Genomic DNA, 17,073 nt, shown 5'->3' with positions numbered 1-17,073 from the left:
TCAGAAATCTATATTATACTTTAGCACCTATAACAAGCTGTGACTTCAAAAGATGTTAACTGACACTTTTGAAAGAGTTTTCTTCAAATCCCTGGCTAATATTGAGGCTCTTCTTGTATCCATGGATACAGCAATGGCATGCCGTATGTTTTCCTGTTGTTGTGAAAGGGTGTTTTTGGGGGCTTTAGAAAAAGCCAGGCACACAAGTCATGTCAGTGCCGGTGAAGGCAGTCTAGTCACTGTGACATTCATATTGATGACCCTCTCATTAGTTTTACCTTCAGCAGCATGGGGGCGGCCAGAGCTTGCCAAAAGCTATCTACTGTCAAACAGATACATTTATTTATTTATTTACTGGCTGGGTTCTCTGCATCTTGTTTTCAAGGTTAGCCCCTCTTTTTTTACAGCTCATTAACATTGCTGAGCCCTGCATTATATTAAACTACACATTATATTGAACTGTATTGATGTACAAAAATGTGAACAAATACTGTATGTTGTACTTTAAACGGGCAAGTACAAGAACAGATATAGCCAATGAATACGTACTTGCTAAGCTTGGACTTATTTGATCTATCCATCCATCTATCTAACTAACTAACTAATCCACCATATCGGAGATATATATATATATATTTTTTTCCCAGAGAGAAAATGCTTCTTCACTGCATGAGGAGGAATATCTAGGAGGACCTTTTTGGAACAGCTTTTATGTTGGGAGTGCATGCAACACCTGGAGGCATCATCTGTGTGTCCATCAGCTGGGATAAATCTGGAGGTGATAGACATGAAGTACTATAATATGTCAGGGAAACACACAGTGATACTAACTTACAGGCATGGATGCATTTATCTTTTAAAGGATAATAAATATGAGAACAGTGATAGCTGTACTCTAACAGCACTCAGCTCTGTCGGACAGAAAACAGGGATTTTCTCTGATAGGTGTTGTTTTAGCGTTGATAGATTTGAGTGTACACAGTAAAAAAATATTGCACTCGAAATGTCTAAATATCATATCTCATCTGTGAGTAGACCTAAAATAGTAGGCCTTGCTCAGAAAAGTTAAATGATATCATGAATAAATAGAGATTAGAGTACTGTCACATTAAACTTTTGAACCCAGATGTGTTTTAAAGATGATGAGAATGAGACCTGGGGGAACTGGGCGTTTCTATATACAGAGAAAGAGGATGGACACGAATGCCCATGAACTCTGCAAATGTAATAATTGTCTTTGCTCAGTGCAAATAAAGATCTGAAAAAGCTGGGGCAAGATTGCTCATGACCTCATTCTCAGGTTAGCTGGCCTAAATTTAGCTATCAAGAAATTACATTTAGGTTACGTGAGACGTAGTGACTAATCTTCCCTTCTTAGAAGATCTTCGTTATTCTCTCAAGAATTTGAAGAAGAAAGAATCTTCTTCATTTAATGAACATAGGATGAGTCTCTCATGTCTTTTCTTTTCTCTTTCCATCCTGTCTATCCTTGCCTCCCTCCCTGCCTGTTTTATTTTATTTTATTTTGTATTATTTTACTGGAACAGAAATAGATATACTTCTAATGTTGAAAACAGTTGTGCTGCTTGATTTTTGTAATGGAAAACGTGTTATTTTGGTATCATTTAATGTATATACATTTTTAAAAAACAGCATTTATTTGAAATGGGAATCTTTTGTAACATTATAAATGCATTTACCATCCCTTTTAAACAATTTAATGTGTCCTTACCGAATAAAAGTATTCATTAAATTTATTTTTGAACAGTAGTGTACACAATGCCAATATCCAGTAAACTTTCTTCAGGACATTGTGGCTAGTAACCTTAAAACTTGTCCATCCTTCTGCATTTTGTTTTGTACAAAAATATTTGTGTATTGCTCAGGTAACCTAAGGTTTCCTTCTCACCATTAGCATATCACAAAATACACAAGAATGAAGTTTGGATGGTGAAGCCAGTCTGTCCTTCCTTGACATGTCAACTTTTGCATTGTTAGCTGTGCCCCCAGTGAGAGGAGGTGACCCATTGTCCGCTCACCCTATCAGTGACACATCTTAACAGCAAAGAACATCTTTTCTGCTCCGTCAGCAACACACCATCTGTCACATCGATAGCTCTCTTTAGCGAGAATGGCCTTGTAAAAGTGTCTTTGATGCACAGAGTCTTCAGTTTGTGTGTGAGCCGCATGTCCCATGAGAACCAGAGTTTCAGGACATCACACTTGGACAGAATGACCTTCATACTGTGTCATAGCTTGTGTAGCACGTCTTCATTTTCTTTTCCTTTTCTTTATATCAATTTGCACCTTTTTTGATTATATGGTCATTTTATTGGTCAGTCACTTGCCGTGTACACCCTCCTGAATGGTCAATATAAGACTTTATTGTGTTTTCGGAGATGTTTTGCTATTTAAGCATTGCTATTTAAAGGAATAGTTCACTTTAAAATGAAAATTCTGTCATCATATACTCACCCTCATGTTGTTTCCAACCTGTATGAATTTCTTTCTTCTGCTGAACAGAAAGGAAGATATTTAGAAGAATGTCAGTAACCAGACAGTTTCTGGGTCCCATTGACTTCCATAGTAGGAAAAAATATATACTATGGAAGTCAATGGGGCCCAGAAACTGTCTACTGACATTCTTCTAAATATCTTTCTTTGTGTTCAGCAGAAGAAAGAAATTCATACAGGTTTGAAACAACATGAGGGTGAGTATATGATGACAGAATTTTCATTTTAAAGTGAACTATTCCTTTAAGCATTTTTAATATGATCTCATAATTTGGCATATACCTGCTGTCATTTTAAGACCTGACACAGGGATCTATTATACTGTTACACATGCGTTTTTTCTAAACTGTTTTACATGAAAACTCACCAAGACTGCCATTTTGCCTGTTTAAATAAGCAGCAAAAAAATAACTCAATTTATTACTGAAGAGGCGGCTTTATGTGCGCACACTAGGGGTGTCCCCGACTATGGATTTTCATAGTCGAATCAGAATCGTCATGTCTTGCTTATAGTCGACTAATAGTCGAATCATGTGTATGGGGGTGGGGCTGGGGGCGGGGCTTTAACATTTCAAAGCCGCGATGTAGAAATAGTATAAAAACATTTTGGATCAATAAAACTACGAAATAACATAAATAACTCCAGAAAGGCCACCGACAGGATTTGCATTTCACATACAAATCAAATCGGCTAAATTACCTGTGCGAGCAGGCATACACCACAACATCGATAAACTGAAAAAATAAACAATTAATTTACTAAATTAAATTAGAACAGAATATACCTTTCTAATAAATAAAAATACAAAACGAAATAAATCAGAATCAAGTCACAAGATGAGCAAATGTGTGCAAAATGCAGTGCAGGGGAACATATATTCAAAACACAAGCCACAAATAGTTAGATTAGATAACCCTGACAGATCAATAAATAAAATAAAAATAAAGAAACTATTAAAATAACGATAGTAGCCAGAATTTTCAACTTTGTCTTTTTAACTGCAGAAACAAAATGCTAAACTGGAGTGGCAGTCTTTTTAGCTAAAAATGTTCACACTCACAGCATCCAAAAATCAAATTAGAACCGGCTAAAAAGTTTTGAAATCACTTGTACCCTACCTGATCGAGAGAACAAATCCAATCTTTCACTCTGTCTGTGTCCGTTGGAGTCTTTTCAAATTGTGCGCGCGGATAAAATAGCCTACATTCTAACGTGAAACTTGTTAAAGTTGGCCGGCAGAAGTGCGATCATGGTTTTCCTGATGCTAAATCCAGCCTTGGAGAATATCCTTTCTGACGGTGTACATCCACACTTTATATTTTCTTATCCCAGACATTGTTATTTTAAAGATTTAAATCCTTGCCGCCAAGACGCTCCTCTGTCGGTTACGGATTGAAAGTGAAACTTAAATCTGTCACGCGGACGAGGGGTGTTTGGATTTATTCACGCACGTTAAAAAATATTTATTAAAAGCTTATTTCTTTGCACATTTTTATATACAGCATTATCATAATAGGCTGAATATTAAGGTAGGCTATTGACAGAAAACCGGTAGTTCTATGTGAAATCAGACATTGAGCGACCTCATATAGCCAAAGTGGCATGATCCTCGTTTCATAACACCTCTGCGAAGATTCGACTGTGAGATCGGTAGTCGAATCAGGCTCCTCCAATCGAAGCATCGAATCTTCGACTATTTGGGGCCACCCCTAGCGCACACTTTGGGTGTGAACACAAAATCTGCGGAAATTTGTTGAATTATGCTCAATCCCACGCCGAAATTCAAGCACTGTAACAAACAATATTCATCGAGAGCAAATGAAACGAGTGAGTGAGCGGAGGCGGGTTTGTGTGTCAACTCAATGTCAGAGAGATGAGGGATCGAGAAAGCGCAACTGGTATCGTGTATCTATTCTGTGGAAAATGAGTATTGGAAGTGTTTCAGATATTTCAGTATCGATATGTATCCAAAAATCCACATTTTTAGTTTATTATTTCAGATGAAGACTACAATTGAAAAATGTATACAGTATATTATATATAAAATTCAACCAACCAAAGTGGCTAGTAAGAGTGACTGCATTGCACACCACTGCTGAAATCCACGTGCATTTGGCAGTGGATTTAGGGTAAAGGGATGAGGCGAGGACTAAGAGTAATGGGCTTTATTAATATACACAAACCATATAAGATGATAAACTGGCACAGGACTGAAAACACAAGGAGAATAAATAGGGAGCAAACAAGGCAGGTAACGGGGGAGGGACAGGTGGGGCAACTGAACCAATAATCAGGTAACAAGATGGGTGGGGTTAGACAATGTACATGGCACAAGGAAACATACATGAACACCATGCTCCGTTCACAAAACAACTCATTTGGACAGAGGAGCGCACAGCCAGAATGAACTCAGAACCTTGTTAGAGCTCTGTCACCAAACCAAGAATAAACACACCAAAGTCACAGAACCCTGACAATAATAGTGAGCTTTTTGCATAAGCTAGTCTGAAGTTGGGAATGAGAAAAACTGCAGGCAACAAGAAGTAATGAATTCAAACCAGGACTTTCCTGCAGAGTAATTAGCCTATGTCTCAAATACTGTATCTACTCTACTTCTTGTCTCTTCAGATAAAATGATCTTAATTGAAGTTTGATTATCTCCAATGACAATCCTATCTATGTTAATGCACACCCCTAATGATAATAATAATACCTGCCACTATTTTTGTAAGGTTTATATTGAGATATTGAAATCTAATAGACTCCAGAACTGTATTGGTGAATTCAGGTTGATTGGGAAACTCAATTTTGCCATTGAGATGACTAGGAAAAAGTGTCCCAATCAACCTGAATTCACCCTACATCTTTTATTTAATGGACAGTTCGACATCAAAATCTAATCAGTGTAAATCAGATGCAGGTCCACTGGGATTGAAATGTCATCCTTTCACTTAAAGGTTCATTTGAAAAGCAGTAGATGTAACAAACTCTACTCCTTTCAGTTTGCATCTAAACATCACAAACCTTTTTTCAAAGGTCTTACAGTTCAACATACGAAGAGTTCAGATGCAAAAGCCTCTAAGTGCCATGAAATTTTCTTCTACATTTAGCATTTTTATCAAGCTTGTATATTTAGGTGCAGTAATTTAACTTTAATGACAATTAATAGGTAATTTTCATTGCCATTAAAGTGAAATAACTGAACAAAAACATAAAAGCTTGATAAAAAATGATCATTCTAGAAGAAAATTTCAGATGGCACTTAGAGGCTTTTGCATCTGAAGTCTTCAAACATCCTCACTGGAAGATTCACTTTTAGAAATATGAAAGTAAAATGACTAAATAACTTGTGAACATCTGTGACATTAATAAGTCCAGTCAAGTCACCTTCATTTATAAAGCGCTTTTAACAATATAACACAATTGGATGTGACAAACAGCGCCTTCTTACAATATTTGACGTGGTCTTTCCATCTGTGACCCAAAACTAATCACAATCATGGCAAATATATATTACATTCATAAAGGCTAATACAGTTTGTGGAAGTATTTGAATCTTTTATTTGTAGACATCCTATTTTGTATTCTGAACATTCTTGCATGCACAAGGGATTTATCTCTGCTAAACATTCCTCTTAAACAAGGAGTTGTTTACTGCATTTCAAATCTTATCAGGATAGCCTTAAAATGTCTATGCAAAGTGATCTTTTGTCCCTTCTATGGATGGCTTAAGGATGGCTTGTGGTTGAAGAGAAGAATTTTATCTCTCTTGTTTGTAGAGGAATGAATGAATCTCAACAGTCTTCTCTGAACTATCATAATAGGATATCATGCATAGTTATCCAAACAGATTTGTGTCTTCAATTTAATTTAGTTTCCAAGGCCGCAGACACAGACAGCTCCATCTCCAGGGAAATCATATCTTAATCTACAGGATCAACTGTTTTATTGTTAAAAAGATTTTTTTTTTTTTTTTTTTTTTTTTTTGTCTTGAATGTGTTTTACCTTCTAAGCACACTTCAAAAAATCTCTATAGATTCCTCAAGCATGTCGTTGAAATTATCTTGACAATGTATTTGCATGTACATCAAAATGCACTTAATTTTTGACACTTTTTGATGCTTTTTGAAACATATTTTCTCTTCAAAACGTCTTTTCCCGTTGCCATCAGAGGAGACGGATGTATTTCTTTTGGTCACACTTTACATTAGTGTTCATGCCTTCGCGTAAGTACATCAAGTATGGAGTATTGTAAATGAAGAAGCATTCATTTAGCTTTTTTTTCAGTGGCATACTGTATGTAACTTTGGTGCTGGTCTTTTTAATTATTATATAATATTATATTCATTTTCCCTAGCAACTGCCCAATCATTAAAAAAAAAAAAAATGTGTGACAACAACATTTTTGCTGTCCAGTCAAATGAGGGAAAAAAATCTTAGAATTTTTTTATTTTTATTAGAAAACTTTTTTAGTTCAAATTTTGAAAGAAACTTTTTTCTTTGAGAACAGTAAAACCGCATGACATGTCAACTGCCCATATACAGAACGTTCTTCACTTTTACCTTCCTTTTTATCCGGCACTGCTGTCTTCAGTGTTGCTTTTATTCACCTGTGAATCCCAGAAAAGTGTTGCGGGGCATATAGGACAGGATTTGAAAATGTGTCAAAGCTCATTAGTACCGGATCTCTGCATCCATTTGCCTGGCTTGCCGATGGAAGGCAAGAGATGAGAGGACGCATCTGACAGAGGTTCTGGATGTAAGATATCCCTGCAGACATAATAAGAGTAATGGAGGGTGGGGAACATTCATGCTCTGTTTATAGGCTAGTGATTCTCTGCCAAGCAGCCTGAGGTGATCCTGCTACAGAAAGTATACTGTACATTTGACTGTACCTATACCTTGTGTATTAAGCTATTCTTTTTTCAGAAGTTATCACTTTTTTTCACCTTCTTTTTCTCACTCCTGCTAAATGCGTGACAGACTCACAAATGCTTTTATTTAATTTATTTATTTTTTAAAGAAAGACAGGTTTATTGTTGTACGTATACTATCCTGACAGTTGTTTTGTCTCTTTGCTTTTGTACATTGGACTTCTCCTTACTGGTGTTAGACACATCTGGGCATGTCTCCATGGGAACCTTCTATCTTGCTCCCACACCACTGTGTGGTGCCAGACTAAAGCAATCAATCTACCGATCCCATCAGGCTGAGGAGAAATCAGATCTATTAGGGTGCGGAAAGCAGAAATCCAACCTCAGGGTAGAGCTGTCAGTGCAGCCCTGGATAGGAGAAGAAGAGACACAAAATCTAATAATTGAGACTGAAATGCCTCTTCATACCAGAAGGCATCTGCTGTCCTTGAGAAAGAAGGTGTTTAGAAAGATTAAACATCTTTTATTTACACAGCCAAACATTATGCTGCAAAACTAGTCATTTGACTGCTCTTACCATTCTAGTATATAAGTTGCAGGTGTACTTAGTTCACTGATTATTATTATCATCAGAAATCATTTTCTAAATAAATGTAAAATATTAAAAGAGGTCATGACATGATTTTTTTCCATTATTTTGAAATATGATCCTTGAGGTTAATTTTTTTTTTTATCCATATATAACCATCATTTGCAGACAAAGCATTATGAAATAATTTACTTATGGTTTGTGATGCAGCTGATGTCAGATTCAATACAGTTGGATGCTTCATCTTAAAACAAAAGTTTCTTAGCGAACACTCCATTACACTGTGCCTCATTTACAAAACAAAAATGCTCCAAACAAAATTATAATCCTCTGACGTGATCCGGGACACCATTAAAACAAACCATCCACTTGTTTCCGACTCTGGGATCCTTCTGAAGTCTGTACAGAGATGCAAACGATCTGTTTAAACTGGACGTTTAAGCGAATGTTCTTTCTCTCTTCCATTTGTCCTGTTGCGTGGAGAATGTCAGAAACTGAACGCACATCTGTAGACGGTGTAGACAGTGATTATAATACAGTAGGTGCTGCCTTTAACGCGACACACATCAAGTGTACACTGTAAAAAATTCAACCGTGATTTTTACGGTAAAAAAACGGCAGCTGTGGTTGCCAGTACTTTACCGTCAAAAATACGGTAACAACGTTATTGGTTTTACAGACTTAACTTAAAATTTACAGTAATAAACCATAATTCATTATCTGATATAATGTGAACTTAACGTCCTATTGAAGTATTAATATCTGTTTTGTACCATTGTAATACACTGATAACCAACAATCACAGCAGTGATGAGAGTCACATGATCAATCAAAGCTCATCACAAGCAGCTCTTCCAAATGTAATACTAATTTAATAGAAGCTGCACAGTGTCATTCACACAAACATTAAACACCATCATGGTAACACACATGAAATGTAAAAAATGCAATAAACATTAATTTAACAACATTAAATGTAACATAAAACCCTAATGTACATAACTGATTAGAACAAACTAAGAAAACTATGAAGAAACATAGTTATTTTAACAAAAATAGATCAAATGTGAAGTGTCACGCAGGGAATTGTGGGAATGTCAATTTACGGTTTTTCACTGTAAATTATACGAGTTGTTCTTTTTCACTTTCAAAAACTGTAAATTTAACGGTATTTTACAGTAAAATGACATTAAATGTACCATTAGATTTATCACAGTTATTTACCGTATATAGTACGGAAACTTTCTGTTAACCAATTAACAGTATTTCACTGTAGCATTTTTACCGTTAAAATCACGATTTTTATTTTTTGTACGAATTTTTTACAGTGTAGGCAAATGTCAGGCGTTAGAGAACCAATGAGGTTCGTTCTCGTGTGTTACGCAGAACGTTTGAGCTTCCACAAGAACCAATGAGGTTTGTTCTCACACATCAAGCAAGAATGGTTGAGTTTCTGTTTTGTGTTTTGTGAATAAAAGCCTAAATTCAACCTGTTCATCATATAAAGCGATTGTGTTTCTTCAGAAAATTTGGACTAAACCGCTCATTTCATATAGATTCATTTTATGATCTCTTTATGAACTTTTTGAAGTTGTTTTTAGAGCCTAATTAAATAAATGCTTTGTTTACAACAAGGAGGATGATTTAAGCTGTGAAACTTGCAGAAGCTTTTAATGGTTTAAAGACCTCTTATTTTTCAAAGAATCAAGGCAAATAGATTTCTTAAAAGAACTGCATGCCTACAAATGAAGATGGATGTTTTTCTTTGCAGAAAGATGGGAAAGAAGGGAGATGGGAAAGCATTACAAAACATTTAGATATGTCACTAAGATTATAAAGAATAGAATATAACAAACTAATGTGACAGTAATGTAACCTGCTCCTGTTATTTGTTGTACAAATGCTACCTCCACAAATAATGCATTTATGACAATATACATCCTTGAATGTTGGGGATGAGGATGTTTTGCAAAAACAAAGAAAATAATTTTAGATAAAAAACAAACAAACAAACAAACAACAACAACAAAAAAAGACTCAATATGAGAACTAAATCACCAAATTAATTGTTCATTTGATCTGGTTCACAAATCAGACTGAACCTTTCATTCATGAATTAAACTGATTCATTCACAAATTGCAGTTCAACTCACTGACTCACTCTGGTTGCAGTTTGGTCTGTTCATCACAAAGCTATCACATAACTACAGAAGACATGAATACATTTGTGATGCCTTCTCTCTCTCTCTCTCTCTCTCTCTCTCTCTCTCTCTCTCTCTCTCTATTGATTAACTGCAATCGATAATATATTTTGTTCCATGGAAGAAAGGAATGTTTAATTTTTTTTGGATGCACTATTGCTTTAAACCAACAAGTAAACAAACTAAAACCTATCTAAATCTAATTCGTTTTTATTTTAGTTTTTTATGTGTATGAGGTTATTAGAGTTTGCTTCCGATGTGAAGAAGCTGAACGTCTTATAAAAGATGAAAATCTAATGGAGGCTAAAGAAAGCCATTTTAGAGCTTTCTGGAGAGCCCACAGTGTACTGATGGATAAAGCCTGAAAAGATGCATTTCAGAGGAACAGATTCCATTTAGGTTGCTCCTTACCTACTGAATGATGGGATGGGAAGGATGTCCAAAGTCTCCATGATAGACAAACACTTTTCTGAATAAAAAATTAATTCAACTCCGTTTTAAAATCAAAGGCCCATATCTCAGGGAACTGGGTTGGATGTTGTGCTGTGTAATGTTGTATATACTCTTCTTTCTTTCATCCGTCTTTCATACACACTCCTCCAGTTATCGCCATGTATATTGATGCACTATTGCAATTTGACGAACTGTCAAAACAGAGCATTCCTGGTTAGTTCAGTTATTTGCTATATGACTTTTATCCATAGTGACTTGAAGTACAATAAATGTATAAACAATAAATCCATTGAAGTACAGTCCTCTGGGATATACTGGGGTTTAAATGGCTGCCTTAAGATTGAAGACGACATTCGTTTTTGGGACGGATCAATCTTTAATTATCTTTATCACCGTCTGCTGACTAATATGACCATCAGTCATTTATACAATGGTTTGTGGGACACCTTAAATGTTGCCATGTAGGTTACTACAGTATATGCACTGAAAAGTATAATTTCTACAACCCTGACAAGCGCTGAGATTTATGCACAAAGCCTCATATCTCAGTGGGTGGTCTGGTCTGCTGTATACCTTGTTATTATGCTCAAAAATACAGTATAAGAGAACATGACGAATGAGCAATTAGACTGCTTTTCTAAGTCATATATTTAAGAGAGAGAGAGAGAGAGAGAGAGACTACTTGCTGAGGGTCTAAGAAATATTAAAGCAATAAGACTTGAGATGGTGCACAAACAATGTTTTTTAGAGCACTCAGTGGTAAAATCACTGTTACAGTACATCCAGAAGCATCCTTTTGCAAAATGGCATCAACAATAGGCTACCATGATGCAGTGAAGAGTTACATTTATTATGGCTAATTATCAAATAAACAATTCTTCTTCCAAGTAGTTCATTATATTAACATTAGGCTGTTATGCTGTTGCCAGGCAACGTAGCAGTTTGGCACATTAATATAGAATTTGGGTTCACAGGTGTGCTTTTTCTTTTCTGTGGATAGAGTCTGAATTATCCATTTTAGAATTAGTGTTTTATGAAAAATGCATGTGTACTTTCATAAGATGGTGCACCGTAACTAAATAAAGTGTTCAGAAAGACACTCAGGACACACGTGGAATGAAATCGAAAAAAAAGGCTAATGGCAGTAAATCCTCATCCGTGAAATTGCTGGTGTTCCCTGAGACTTTGTGTTGCTGTCAACCAAATCTGTAGCCTGACAGTATGGCACCCCACAATTTCTCTGAACATACTTTGATGAGAAGAATACAGGTTTTAGAAGGCAAGTACCAAAGTGATGCCTCTTTTGATCAGAGCTGATAGAGGACCCTCTTGCTCTCGACTGCTATAATGAGTTATTTGCATATCTATGTCTAAAACATATTTCAATCACAAAGGCTTATCATTTATAAACATGTAATTGCAGGGAAGGGAAATGAGACTGGTTCTGCCTGAACCTAATTGGATTTCTTATCAGAAAATCGTGTATACAAAGAAACAATGCACTATTGTTGGCTTTGAAATTATGTACAGTTTGAACCTTTAGTTAACCTTCTGAATCACCCACTCTGTGTGAACTATAGCATGATACAGTATGTGGATATACTGTAACACTGTTAAGCATTTTAGTCTGAAATTACAGTATATTCATAGGTTAATAATTGCATTACTTTAACAGTAGGACTTTTCTTGTATAACTGCACTAAAAAAAGTGGTTTTACTGTGTTTTGGGAAACACAATTTACTGTAAACAAACAACATAATACTGTACTTACATTGCATATGCAATACTTCTACCCAGCATGCAGTGCACCATGAATAGATTAGCTGGAGTTTCTTGATTCTTGTTGGTTTTATGTGATGCTGAACTTATTTTTGCTTCGCTTTTAGCAATTTGTGTTGTTGTATAAAAGTTTTTATTATTTGTTGAGTGTAATAATTGTTGCGTTTTGTATGTCAAGTATTGATGTCTATGCATCATTAGGTGATGTTAACAAGATGATGTCACATCTTTCAAAGATGAATATTAGCAGTTGCTTCACTGTTGTGAAAGATCCATCTACAAACAGTTATGAATTTTGAAATAAGTTATTGGTAAATCTTCATGCTTAATACTAAAACAAAATTGTCATATTCATGCTAAGAATAGTTTGACTAAACTATTTCATATTATAGCTTGTCATCATTTCAACAAATGTTTTTTATTTGTCATATTTCTGACTTGGCTAGAACAGAAATTTGAATATGAATACTGAGGGTCCAAAATCCCAAGCTAATTGAACACTAATCACCATTATGGTGACTTCAAAACAATTACAGTGGTAAAGAATAAATGTATTACAGTGGCATGATTAAAGACAACATTATAATGTGAAATCATAGTAAAACAAGAGCAGTACGTTACTGTGATGTCAGCAGTATTCTATTTGCTCAAAGAAATGCATCACTGTGTATTGTGTAATGTTTTGTTTAATATTAACTATTGATGATATTTAGTGGCCCAAAATAGAATCTGGACACTTTTGGACACCTGAATTTCATTAAATTAGATACAAGATATCAAAGTAAGAGGCTAATCTGCTAACAAATGATGCTAGAGCTTTTCTAAGAACAAACGTCACTGTTCTGAAATATGTTTATGGAATATGTATTTTAATTAATTAAATAGATGTCTCTTGTTTGAGATTTATTATACTGTATAATTCAGAATCATTTATGCATTTTAATTGGGGTTCAAGTGTCCAAATATGTTTGGGGGCCACTGTATATCAATCAACTTGCAACTTGCAAAAACGTACTTGCATTTATAGGCCTACAGTACTTCTGTTTAGATATGAATTCTCTAAAGATGCTATTCACTTTGACTGTACTGTATGAGGCAGTTCCAGTTGAAAACCTCATGAGACATTTAACCGAACACCCCAATTGCAACCTCGGTACCTTGCTCTGCAGAATGATCAATTGCCCTGAACTGAGCGAACAACAGCCAAAAGAGAAAATTAGACAAAGACAGAGTGAGTTGGTTAGGTGGTTCATCATTGCTCACAATTCCCAGTGAACCATTACAATCCAAAGTATAATCAATTAAGAACAACAGTCAAGCAAATTGCTTGAGGATCAAAAGGTGCAGCTATTACTGATTTCACTTACCAGCGGTTACCACAGAGCTACAGAATACGTGAAATAATACACATTTGTTTTTTGGAAGGTCAAGCTCTTGGCATTAGTATTGACTGAGGGAAAACTACAGTGACACTTAGATGTTCCCTTTGGAACATTCTGTTGGCTATAAGTAACTTTGCAACTACATGCCAACTAACTCTCATTAGAGTATTAGTAGAGTATCTGCTAACTCTTTATTGTGATGGTCCTCCAACAGACATTCTACTGACTATAAGTAACTTTCCCACTACGTCAACTTATTCTAACCCTACCAGTCTAATACTCTACTACACGATAATGAGAGGTAGTAGACATGTAAGTGTATTTTTACACTATAGTCAACAGAATGTGTTAAAGGGGCCATCAAAATAAAGTGAAACCAAAACTTCTGGAGTCCTGAGCTGAAGCAAACAGCTGAGAATGCAGAAAAACAGATCTTTGTTTTTCTTTTTTTTAAACTGGATTTACACCATCTGCAAATAGAACAAGATTCTGCAGGGAAAAATAAGTAAAGAGGAATAAAGAAAAGCAGGGGCTGAAAGGGAAATTGTTATTTTTGTTATCACTACAGACCCAGAAAGGAGCTTCTAAAGACACTCTCTTGATTAAAATGTAATTATGAAGTGGTCTAGTTTCCGTCCATTTATGAGATGATAATGGTTGAAAGTATGACTATAATCATTTCTGTGCTTTACGGCTACAATGATGACATTGCTTGAACAATGAACTTCCACTTCCACCTCCAACCTGCTATTGCTACGCTAATCAGTGGCAATAATTCAGTATAGTGTCTTCTTCAGAAATTGCAATGTGAATGGAAATATTTCATTTAATAAAAGTTGTCCCGTCAAAAAAAAAAAAAAGGTTATTCTCATCAAATTACATTTTCAATAAAGCACACAGCCTGTGATTCAAATCGGTCAGCAAAAATTCTGCTCGAGCCTTTAGACATGTTTCTCAATGAAAAACTCTCTCTCAGGAAATTGATGTGCCAGTTCTGACTTTTCAATTTGCTCATTGTCTTCCCTGTTGCCTTAGTAACAATAGCTAGTTGAAACTTCACTAAATAAAAAATCAATAATATTGATTGCTCCAAGAAAATTTGTAATGCTGATGGCTAAATGGCTTTGGCCATTTTTTTTTGTCAGATTCATTCATTCATTCATTCATTCATTCATTCATTCATTCATTCATTCATTCATTCATTCATTTATTCATTCACATCAAACATTTAGAAACATCCTGTTTGACACTGGTCACCCTGTTAGAGCAAATGTTTCTCTGGATAGACAAACATCATGTTTTGGCCCTCTAATAGATGTGACAGGAGAGGGACTCGTATGAAGGCTCTTAGTGCTGGAAAGCTAAACAACTGAACTGTGAAAGCTTTCAAGGAATGGGAAGGATGTACGGTATAACCTTAAAAGAGGAGAGGCCTATAGCTCAGCTGGATCTGTAAAGCGTACCCAATACCGCTCCGTCTTTCATGTACAGGCTTGTTGTTGCTGATGGACTTTCATAAGGCTTTTCTATGGCGGCAGAATGCTTGGTTATGGGAAAGATGAGAGACAGACCGTGACATTCTGTCCTGCTAAATTCACAAACATCCATCACCCAATCTGGAAACCAGGCTTCATAAAAATAAACAGCATGTGTCAGAAGTCTGCAACTGACAGCAGTGAAAATGACAGAGGAAGAATGACCAAATAATGTCACTGTTATTCTGAATGTAAATGATGAAATTTAGAGGGTCAGTGACAAATTGGGATATCTGAGATGATGAACAGGAGAAATCTTGAAAATGTGCAGATAAAAAAGTAAGTGGCAAGTTCTTAGAAATATAATATTTGTATTCATGTTGGTCTCATACATTTTTGAAAAAACATTTATGCCATTTCAAAAACAATTTTCATATACAGTAATGACTCAAGGAGTGTAATCATCAAGTGTACACATTTAAAAAAGACCAACATATATTTTATACATATTAATTAATGAACTAACCTTATCCTTTCACCAATAAAGAAAAATAAACAAACAAACATTAAAACAATAAACATTATATTCTCCCTGTGATATAATTATGTGATATAATAAAAAATAGCTTCCTGCATGTTGCTTGCACCACTTTTATTTGGTTTACAAAGAATAATAATAATAATGAAACCCAAAAGTTTTCTGATTATACTAAAAGACTACTTTAAAGATTTGTTCGATTTTTATATATATATGTTTCATGCCTTTTAGTAAGTCCTTTTTTTTTTTTAGAAGTTATACCATCTAGACATTTTGAATTTAAGCCTCACAAAATTCGCTAAACAAATGTTAATTTTCTGTATTAATACAGAAATTCAAAAAGTGTTCATCTATGAAGTCACTGTCTGTATAAACTGCATTTTAATGTATTTTTGAATAACATAATGAAAAAACACAGACTGTCATGTCATTGCAGCCTAAGATGTTTTTCTGAAAACTTACCACAGAGTTGTTAGATTTCAATGGACACGTTTGTGCCTGAAGATCACAATTTTTATTTTTAAAACCCATTACTTTCTCCAGCGCACAGAATCAGTTGAATCAAATGACAGAGACATACACTCCATATTTATCTTCTATTGGTGCATGGCCTCTGAACATTGTATGTATTGATTCAGTTGGAGACGTTCTTTAGGTCGGTGAAACACTCAAAATGCTCATTTTGTGTCAACATTCGCAATACAATGTCATGTGCCCTTCTCTGCATGATATAGGCCAGTGGTTCTCAACTCCAGTCCTCGGGACCCGCTGCTCTGCACATTTTGTATGTCTCCTTATCTGACACACTCAGTTCAGTTCATGGAGTCTCTCCTAACGAGCTGATGATCTGGTTCAGGTGTGTTAAATAAGGGAGACATACAAAATGTGCAAAGCAGCAGGTCCCGAGGACTGGAGTTGAGAACCACTGATATAGGCTATAGCCCCAGATTTTTTAATTTGTCTGAAAGCTCTTTGGTTGCATTTAGAGACCAGGGTTTATATATGAGGAAAAAATAAATAAAAATAAATAAAGAAAAAAAAAACCATAAAATATTATAATAAAAATAAATAAAAATATAAAATAAAGGTTTTGCTGAATGAGACATTAAAAATATACACTTGCTGTACCTGGGTTAGGAGAACATATGAATGTTTAATATTGAGTGCATACTTCAATAAAAAATGCATGTAGTTTTTTAGAGAGAAAAAAATATTTCTGCACTGTTAAGTCTGTAAGTGAATGACAAAAGGTAAAAATTCACCCTC

The sequence above is a fragment of the Abramis brama genome (genome assembly GCF_963993115.1).
Source record: "Abramis brama genome assembly, chromosome: 11".
NCBI lineage: Eukaryota > Metazoa > Chordata > Actinopteri > Cypriniformes > Leuciscidae > Abramis > Abramis brama.
Note: the sequence above shows the minus strand (reverse complement) of the source record.